Source organism: Pangasianodon hypophthalmus, chromosome 6 (assembly GCF_027358585.1).
Source record: "Pangasianodon hypophthalmus isolate fPanHyp1 chromosome 6, fPanHyp1.pri, whole genome shotgun sequence".
Taxonomy (NCBI): Eukaryota; Metazoa; Chordata; class Actinopteri; order Siluriformes; family Pangasiidae; genus Pangasianodon; species Pangasianodon hypophthalmus.
The window spans coordinates 31352519-31361360 of record NC_069715.1 but is presented as its reverse complement, the minus strand read 5'-3'; positions in this window follow the sequence as shown (position 1 = coordinate 31361360).

The window sequence follows — 8842 nt, the reverse complement described above, 5'->3', positions numbered from 1 at the left end:
GAAGTAGAGACGCTGCTGTGATTTCTTGACCAGTGATGCAGTGTTGTCAGTCCAGGAGAGGTTTTCTGTGATGTGCACCCCCAGGAACTTAGTGCTGCTCACTCTTTCCACAGTCACACCATTGATAGTCAGAGGAGCATGCTGACTGTGCGCTCTCCTGAAGTCGACAACAATCTCCTTTGTCTTCTCCACATTCAGAGAGAGATTGTTGTCTTTACACCACCCGGCCAGGTGGCTCACCTCGCTCCTGTAGTCTGTCTCATCTTTGTTTCTAATGAGACCTACAACAGTCGTGTCGTCCGCAAACTTAATGAAGAGATTGGAGCTGTCTGATGGTGTGCAGTCATGGGTCAGCAGAGTGAAGAGAAGGGGGCTCAGCACACATCCTTGAGGGGCCCCTGTGTTCAGTGTGATGGTGCTGGATGTGTTGCCGCCGACCCGTACTGCTTGAGGTCTCCCAGTCAGGAAGTCCAACAGCCAGTTGCACAGAGAGGTGTTGAGTCCCAGGTGGACCAATTTGTGAATGAGCTGTTGAGGGATGATAGCGTTGAATGCTGAACTGAAATCTATGAACAGCATTCTAACGTATGAGTCTTTTTTGTCCAGATGTGTGAGGGCTAAGTGGAGAGCAGTGGCGATGGCGTCATCGGTTGAGCGGTTGGACCTTAGTCATTGGCGGACGGTAGTAATTGAAGCAGGAGGGTGACGACTTCTTCGGGACTGGAATGATGGTGGTGGCTTTGAAGCATGTGGGAACAACAGCCTGACTAAGTGAGATGTTAAATATGTCTGTGAAGACATCAGTGAGTTCTACTGCACAGTCTCTCAGTACATGACCAGGTATGTTGTCAGGACCCGGAGCTTTGCGTGCGTTGATCCTGCTGAGGGATCTCTTCACGCTGTGCGTGGACAATGTCATCACCTGGTCGCCAGGAGGAGGTGGAGTCTTCTGTGCAGTGGTGCTGTTTTGTGCCTCAAAGCAAGCAAAGAAGTAATTATTACAAAGAAGTAATAAAAGAAGTAATAATGATAATTATTATTATCAGCTCGTTCAGCAGGGAGATGGTGCTGTCAAAGGTCTGCGGCGGGGGCTTGTAGTCCATAATGGTTTGTATCCCTCGCCACAGGCTTCGAGTGTCTCTGCTGTCTCTAAAACAATGAACTATCCTCCTGGAGTACTGTCTCTTAGCCTCTCTGATGCCTCGGGACAGGTTGGCCCTAGCTGTCCTCAGTCCCTCCTCATCCCTCCTCATCCCTCCTCATCTAACCCTAACCCTAACCCAGTATGCCTATAGCTCCTCTGCCTCTGTTCCAGGTGTTATCAGTTTCATGGGCTCAGGTGATGAGCAGACCAGTGGCCTTATTCACACACCAGGCTGACCAATCAGAATGCTACAGCGAACGTCATGGTTCAATAATTTCAGTAAATCCTAAGTGTTAAAACATAAAAAATTGATCTTATTTTTTATATTTAACATGATGGTTTTCCAGACAGGAAAAGAACCAAGATCAGTGCAGATGAGTTTCAGTGAGTTACACTGAGTTACAATGGCAGCAGACTGTGTAAACACAGTTAGCTGAAATCAAGAGCCTTTTTCCCCTCTGACTACACCTGGAAATGAATTTACAGAATGATATTTAGTCATGGCTACAGAAAAAAAAAAACGCAATGTTAACAGTGCACAGGAGCAATTTCAACAGAGCTGGAAACAACGAAGCATGGAAAATTTATATATTTCTGTACAGCTGCTTAAAGCACTATACAAATAAAATTGAATTGAATTGAAAACCTTTCATGAATTCTTGAAAAATCCTTAACTAAAGTGTATTTTGCAACCAAGTATAAAAAAAAAAATTACAATTGAATTTATTATTATTTTAGTTTGTCCAATTACTTTTGGTCCCTTGAAAAGGGGGGTGGATGGGGGCACATATAGAAAGTACTTTAATTCATGCAATTTGGACTTAAATTCCCTCAAATTAAAGCTGAAGGTCTGCACGTCTGCACTCACAGAGCTCAGGTACACAGAAACTGAGAATGTATTTCTGTTGAGTTGAAGGACACTATGGTAGAGCAGAGAAAACATGACATTGATTTTCTTATGGACTTTTCTCATGGACTTTTATGCAGAATCAAATAAGACTGAATTAGAAGAAGACTGAAGGAGTTTTGAGGTTTTTGGCTGGGGGCCTGAGGGTTTTTTTTTATGTAAGTAAATGTGTACATATGCTAAATTAAATGCATCTCTCTCTTTGTCTTTGATCATTGTTTTTGTGTAATTTACTCCTCATTATGTTGTGTTGGATTCTTGGCTTAAACGTCACACTTAGAACCCATTCCCTCTCTAATGAACACTGACAGGAATTACAATATATGTACAGTGTGTGTGTGTTGTTCTTTAAGCCATAAAGAATCTAAACCTCATTTACACACTAACAGTTACAGTTTGGTCCTGAACACAGGCAGGAAATTAAAGTTGACGTGTAATTCAGTGCAGTGAATAAACACTGGCGCTTCCTGATTTAAACACATCAGTCTTTTCACCCTGAGTTTTAAGTCCTGCAGATTGTCTGGGGTGAAATGTCTAATGTTATCAGACTGCCTCTAATATCGGTGTTGTGGGTAAACACTCAAACAAGACGATACATTTTATGAAAATTGACACAAAAAGACATGAGTTCCTTCACATGGTGTGTGTGAGTGTGTGACAGGGACTAATGTTTCTGTTACACAGAGCAGTGATCTTTAACAGTTCTTTCACCTTTTATTCTCAGGGCAGTGGTAGCTCATTGGTGAAGGCTCTGGGTTACTGTTCAAAAACACCAACACCACCAAGCTGCCACTGTTGGGCCCTTGAGCGAGGCCCTTAAACCTCTTGCTCCAGGGGTGCCATATCAAGGCTGACCCTGACTTCTGACCCCCATTTCCTAACAAGCTGGGATATCCACTGAAACTAGTTTCACTATGCTCTAATGTATATGTGACAACTAAAGCCTTCTTTTTCTTTTAAAGATCAAAGTGAACAAAACATCATCACTGTGCTATGCTGATTGTAATAAATCAATATAGGGTTAGAATTGTGTCTTATTTCCAAACAAATATATTATGATCCACAAATAAATGTAGAGAGATTCACAAAAATTAAACAAATTCACAAATAAATAGGATGAGATTCACAAATATATGTTAGGAATAATGAATTAAATTCACAAATAAATATTTTCATGTCACAAACACAACTCTGCCTGGCATTCATCTGTCAATCTCTTTCTGTGCATTTGTGGATTGCTGCACGCATTTGTGAATTTTGAATAATTTATAGTGTTAAGATGCGCACACAAATTCACAAATAGGTGGATTCCATCCACTGTCTTCTCAAGCCAATCAGATAACAGCCACATTGCGCTGACCAATCATAGCATGTTCTCGCTCCAACCAATCAAGTTTTGTTTTACAATCAGGACGGGAACAGAGTCATATTTCACTGAACTCACATATTATCAGGGCTCTCCAACATGGCCGATCAGGAGGAATCATGACAGGTGAGTGGTTCAAACCCTCTAAGAGCATCATTGTAACAACATCTAAAAGAAAACAAGCAATGTTATGGGACATAAATTCTTTATTTTAAGAGAATATATGTGTTTTCACCAGTGTTTCCTGCATCGCTACTGAATCCACAGCAAAACCCGAGTTGTGAGTTTGAGGTATATTAAGTGTGGTGAGATTAAAAGACTGTGTATCGTGAAAAGATGGCATTGACAAGAAAGTGTTGTCCTCGGAGGCTACATGCCAAATCACAGTGCAACCACTTGTGAATTTAATTCATTTTTCATTTTTGTGAAACTCCTAACATCTATTTATGGATCTCGTTCTATTTATTTGTGAATTTGTTTAATTTTTGTGAATCTCTCAACATTTATTTGTGGATCATGATCTATATATTTGAAAATATGAAACAATTCTAACCCCATAAATCACTTTTGTTCATTACATGAGTTATGCAAAGTTTTGTCTAAATAAATGAGAAAAGATAAAATTCCAAATATAAGTGAAATCCTTGGCCAACGTTGAGCTTGTTCAGATGTTTAGTTATTATTCTTCCATCATTAGTAATACTTTTAGGTGTGAGAAGTAGATTAGTTAGCACTAGAGGTGCACAGCCAGACACTAGAGAGGAATAGCGAGAGCAGCGTAATTGGTAGGGAAAGGTCTGGGTGCTTTAAGCAGAGACAGTGAATCCCCAACACTGGCATTAGAGCCTCCAAAGCAGGGTGAATGTATGAAGACTCTCTAGCATAGTTGCAATGCCACAGCAAATTCTAAGCAGTGCCCACAGGAGCACTACTCTTCTCTGCATCACATGTCAAACAGTTTTGCTCTCCTCGGTGAGGCACCTGCTGAGATGCCTATTGAAAGAGCTCTGGTCATAAGAGACTCTATTCTATGGCATGTGAAAGTAGCTAGGCCTTTAAGGGCACTAGCAGCATTGGTTAGATGTATACTGGAAGCCAGGCTGCCAGACATTGCAAGTCATCTTAAGGTCTTAAGCACACATTCTCAAAGATAGTTATTCATTGTAGGAGCTACTGATGTACACCTTTGTCAGTCAGAGGTTACTAAGAGTGATATTTTAGAGATGTAAATTAGCAAAGGAGATGTCAGATGCCGTAGTATGCTGTGACCCATCCCAATGCAGGGTGGCAATGTAGTTTGCAGCAAGCTAAAGTCGCTGAACTGCTGGATGTCCGAGTGTTGTTCAGAAAACAATGTGAGCTTCATAGTCAATTGGAGTACTTTTAATGTCTGGCCTTTTAGTGTAGGAGGATCTATCCCACTCAGGGAGGTGCTGCTCTCAAGCATAGCTCATAGTTTTAGAGCAGGCCTAGTTAATCCAGAGCCATGGCCAGGCGGAAGACCAAGAGTCTAAATTGTCCCCTCTGCTAGCTGCCTTAAGTCATAACTCAGGTTCAACCATATTGAGACTGTGTCTGTTCCCTGTACCAAACATAAAAAAGTAGAAATTTGGTTATTGTAATAATTTGTTATTTGTAATCTGATCGTATTCTGAATTTCCACATGAGTTTGCAGATTTTGTCTTAAAATGGTTGTTTCTGTAGAAAAGGCAGTAATTGTTGGAGACTTTAATATTCATTTTAATATTCATTTTGTCCAATAGACCCCTTGAGTGCAGGCTTTGTGTCTATTCTAAGATCAGTGGGGGTCAGTCAGAATATAATAGTACCCACTCATTATGCTGAACACTGTGTTGATTAAAAACTGACAGTTGGATTAAATATCAACATCACCCCAGTCTGAAATGATCTCATTTTGTCACCTCATCACATCATCTCATTTAAAATAGCATCACAATTAAAATCACGTCAGCTACTGTACCCAGCTTTATTGAAATTCTCAGATTTGTAAACTTTTGACACCCTCTGACAGCACAGAACACTTATTTGTGCTTGATCAATTTAATTCAATTCAAAGTCTATTAAGTCTGTTCATGACTATTGCAGTGCAAAGCCATCTTCATGTTTTCTAAGTGGTACCATCCACAGTAATCTCATGTATCTTTAGGATGTCCGTGGGGGTCCATCCTCAGCAGCAGTGAGTGATTTCCAAGTGATGAAAACTCCAACCAGAAGTAGGGCATCAGGATGGATCAGGCAGGTCCAGAGAGCAGAAGGGGTATACAATAGAACAATATCAGTAGAATGATTAGAATCTTTTACTTCAATTGATCAATTTGTGTACTAGATTCCTTTACCTACACATTTACTCAAACAAATACTACCAGAAGCAATCAAACATCTGTAAGCTTCTAAAAATAATCAATAATCACCTCCTCTCTTAGCACAGGCTATGAACCTATATCCTTTAAACTAACAGATATCAAACCTCTGATTTAAAAACCTCCTTGCTTGTGTTGCTTGATCTTAATGCAGCTTTTGATTCTATAGATCACAATATTCTTTTTGATACACAAGAAAATGTTGTTGGAGTTATGGGAATGGCTCTTTCCTGGCACAGGTCTTATCTAACTGATCGTTGTCATTTTGTAAATGTAAATGGTGACTTTTGTATGAATACAAAAGTAAAGTTTGGTGTTCCACAAGGATCTGTTCTAGACCCAGTACTCTTTTCCCTATATATGCTACCTTTGGGTTAACTCTTCTTCATGAATTGAAAACATTTCATGGTGAATTGGCTTGTGTACTTCAGTGAACCTCAAGATGTCACTGGGATCTTAATGCCACCTTGACGCCAACAGGGCCACCGTCAGGGAACAGATCTGTGTGGAGAGGTGATCCTAATTACCCTTATGTAAGTTATGAAATAGTCCAGATTAGGGTTATCGGGACCCACCCCTTAGAAACATGATGGGTGATCAGAAATGTGGATGGGTGAGTTTTAAACAGAAAAAAAAAACATTTCAACATTGATTGGACATTGTGGTCTTGTTTGTCCTGCCTGGACGCATGGCTTCTTCTTATGATGATTGCCAATCAGTAAATTGCGAATGAACATGACTGACATCACAAACTTAAATGTATCAGCCCCAGTTGGAATTGCTTGGAGCCTGCTGTAGGTGTAATTTGTAAATATTGTAAATAAACTGTAAGTATAAAGTTCTGTTTGATTATTTGCATTCATTTCTGAATTTTGTTGTTTCAATTCAGTTCAGTTTTATTTGTATAGTCCTTTTAACAATGGGTGATGGTGGCAAGGAAAAACTCCCTTAGATGACATGAGGAAGAAACGTTGAGCTGAACCAGACTCAAAAGGGAACCCATCCTCATCTGGGTGACACCAGAAAGTGTGATTAGAAATCATTTCCCTATTATAATTGTAGAGTCAAGCAGTTCCACGTGTGTAAAAGCATCAGAGTCATTTCTGATTTCATTGGAGTTTTAGAGTTTGTAATTCTAGCTAGTTAGCTGTCACTTCCTTTAGCTAGTATGCTTTGCTGCTTTTTGGCACAAAATAGCAGACACTGCTAATGTTGACCTGATTTAGAAATGTTTTTAATGCTTATACTTATGAGGAGAGACTGAAAATCAAACAAGAGGGCGGACCAACTGCCAAGATTTTAATTCAGAAGTCAGGGAGCAAATACATCCTTTTAGCCTGTCTTAGTAAAATCAATAGGCTGTATTTATTGCTAATCTTAGATTCCAATCCCTGTGAATAAGCTATAATTTGTTAAAGGATAAATCTATCCTTCATGTTACATATGTAACATATATAGATGTTGTGCTTCCCCCATTTTAATAAGCCCTAGCTGCCACTGCTCAGAGAAGATAAAGTATGCACACACACACACACATTCACAGTATATTTCACAACTATGTTTAATATGTTACTTTGCCTTCTTCTCATTTGTGTATTATCATTATTATTAGTCTAAAATGTATTTTTAAATGTCTTGCTTTTTATATTGCAAATGACAGCAAAGGTGTAGGGATTTTGGACAATATAGACTTTGGACACTAGGTGGAGACATTCTGCCTTTGTGTTTTTCAACTGACTTGCCTTGTTAACCTTTATTGCTTTCATCTGTCTCTGATTTGCTAGGTTATTTAAACCCTCCCTTTCCTTGGTTCTTTGCTTAGTCCTTGTGTTCCTTATGTGAGTATCAAGCTACTGCCTTCTCCTCTAATTGAGTGTGTAAACTTTTGCTGCTGGCCTGCTGTTTTTCTTTTTTTTCTTTTTTTTTTCTTTAAACTTTTGGGATATTTTGTTCTTTTGTGCTTTCTGAATGATTAGTTGTTTTTGACCCAGGATTCATCTGTTAAATGGTGGGATTGTTTTTGGATCTCTTTGTTCTTTTGGTGGAACTCTCTGAAGTAAAGCATGTTTTTTCACCCTTCTCTGTCTCCTGGTGTTTCTCTGTAATTGTTTGGTTATCTCCACCATGACCTGGGTTCAATTCCTGTCCAGGGTCACAAAAGAAAGAAAAAGCTTGTGACAAAGTCTGCTTTCTTTGTTAGTATTGAAGGTGAAAGAAGGTGGGCTAGACACAACTGGAAATACTCTGTAAAGAGCTGTACACAAGAAACATCTGACAACTAATCTCCGAGCTCCTCTTTTAGATTATTAAAATTATGAGTGCAGTTCTGAAGTTAAGTACCTACATAAAGTTAATATAACAATGTTCTGTAAAATTAACTTGTGAACTGCAAAATAAGATCCACAAAGGATATGCAGTGAGAGGAATAAAGAAACCTGAAGGGAAATGATCTAGAAGTGTGGTTTTGTCTCTGGACTCGGACACAGCATACGAGAACAGATTTTCTAGCTGCTGTATTGGACATCACATTTAATTTGAATGATCTGCAACCTGAGGGCATCGACAGTGTAATGAACAGTTACAGAGCCACCATCAGCTGCTTTCTGCACAAATGCCTCCGACACTTTATCATGAAGGCAGAGATGTGATCATGGCTTTACCTGCTATTGCATTGCAAAAAGAGCTCCAATCAGCCATATTGAATATCATAATGGCATATCTGCTATTTAAACAGCCCATGTTTCTCATTGCTTTCATTTCTTCTTATTTGAAAAAAGTGCTGCTTTTAAAAATGGTGTTTTAAAATGCTGAACATGAAGGTGTCTGTGTGCTGCTCAGTTCTCATTGGTGTTCCCTTATTCCTCATGCAGAGTAATTTTATTTTAGTCATCCAGAGTTCAGAAATTGTGCTAGGTAACTGTTAACTACACACACCTACTCCTAACCTTCATTAGCCTCGCCCTTTTTTTTTTTTTTTTTTTTTTTAAAAAAAACACTTAACTATGTCTCGGCTGCATTATTTATCAATTCTACAGAAATCTTTT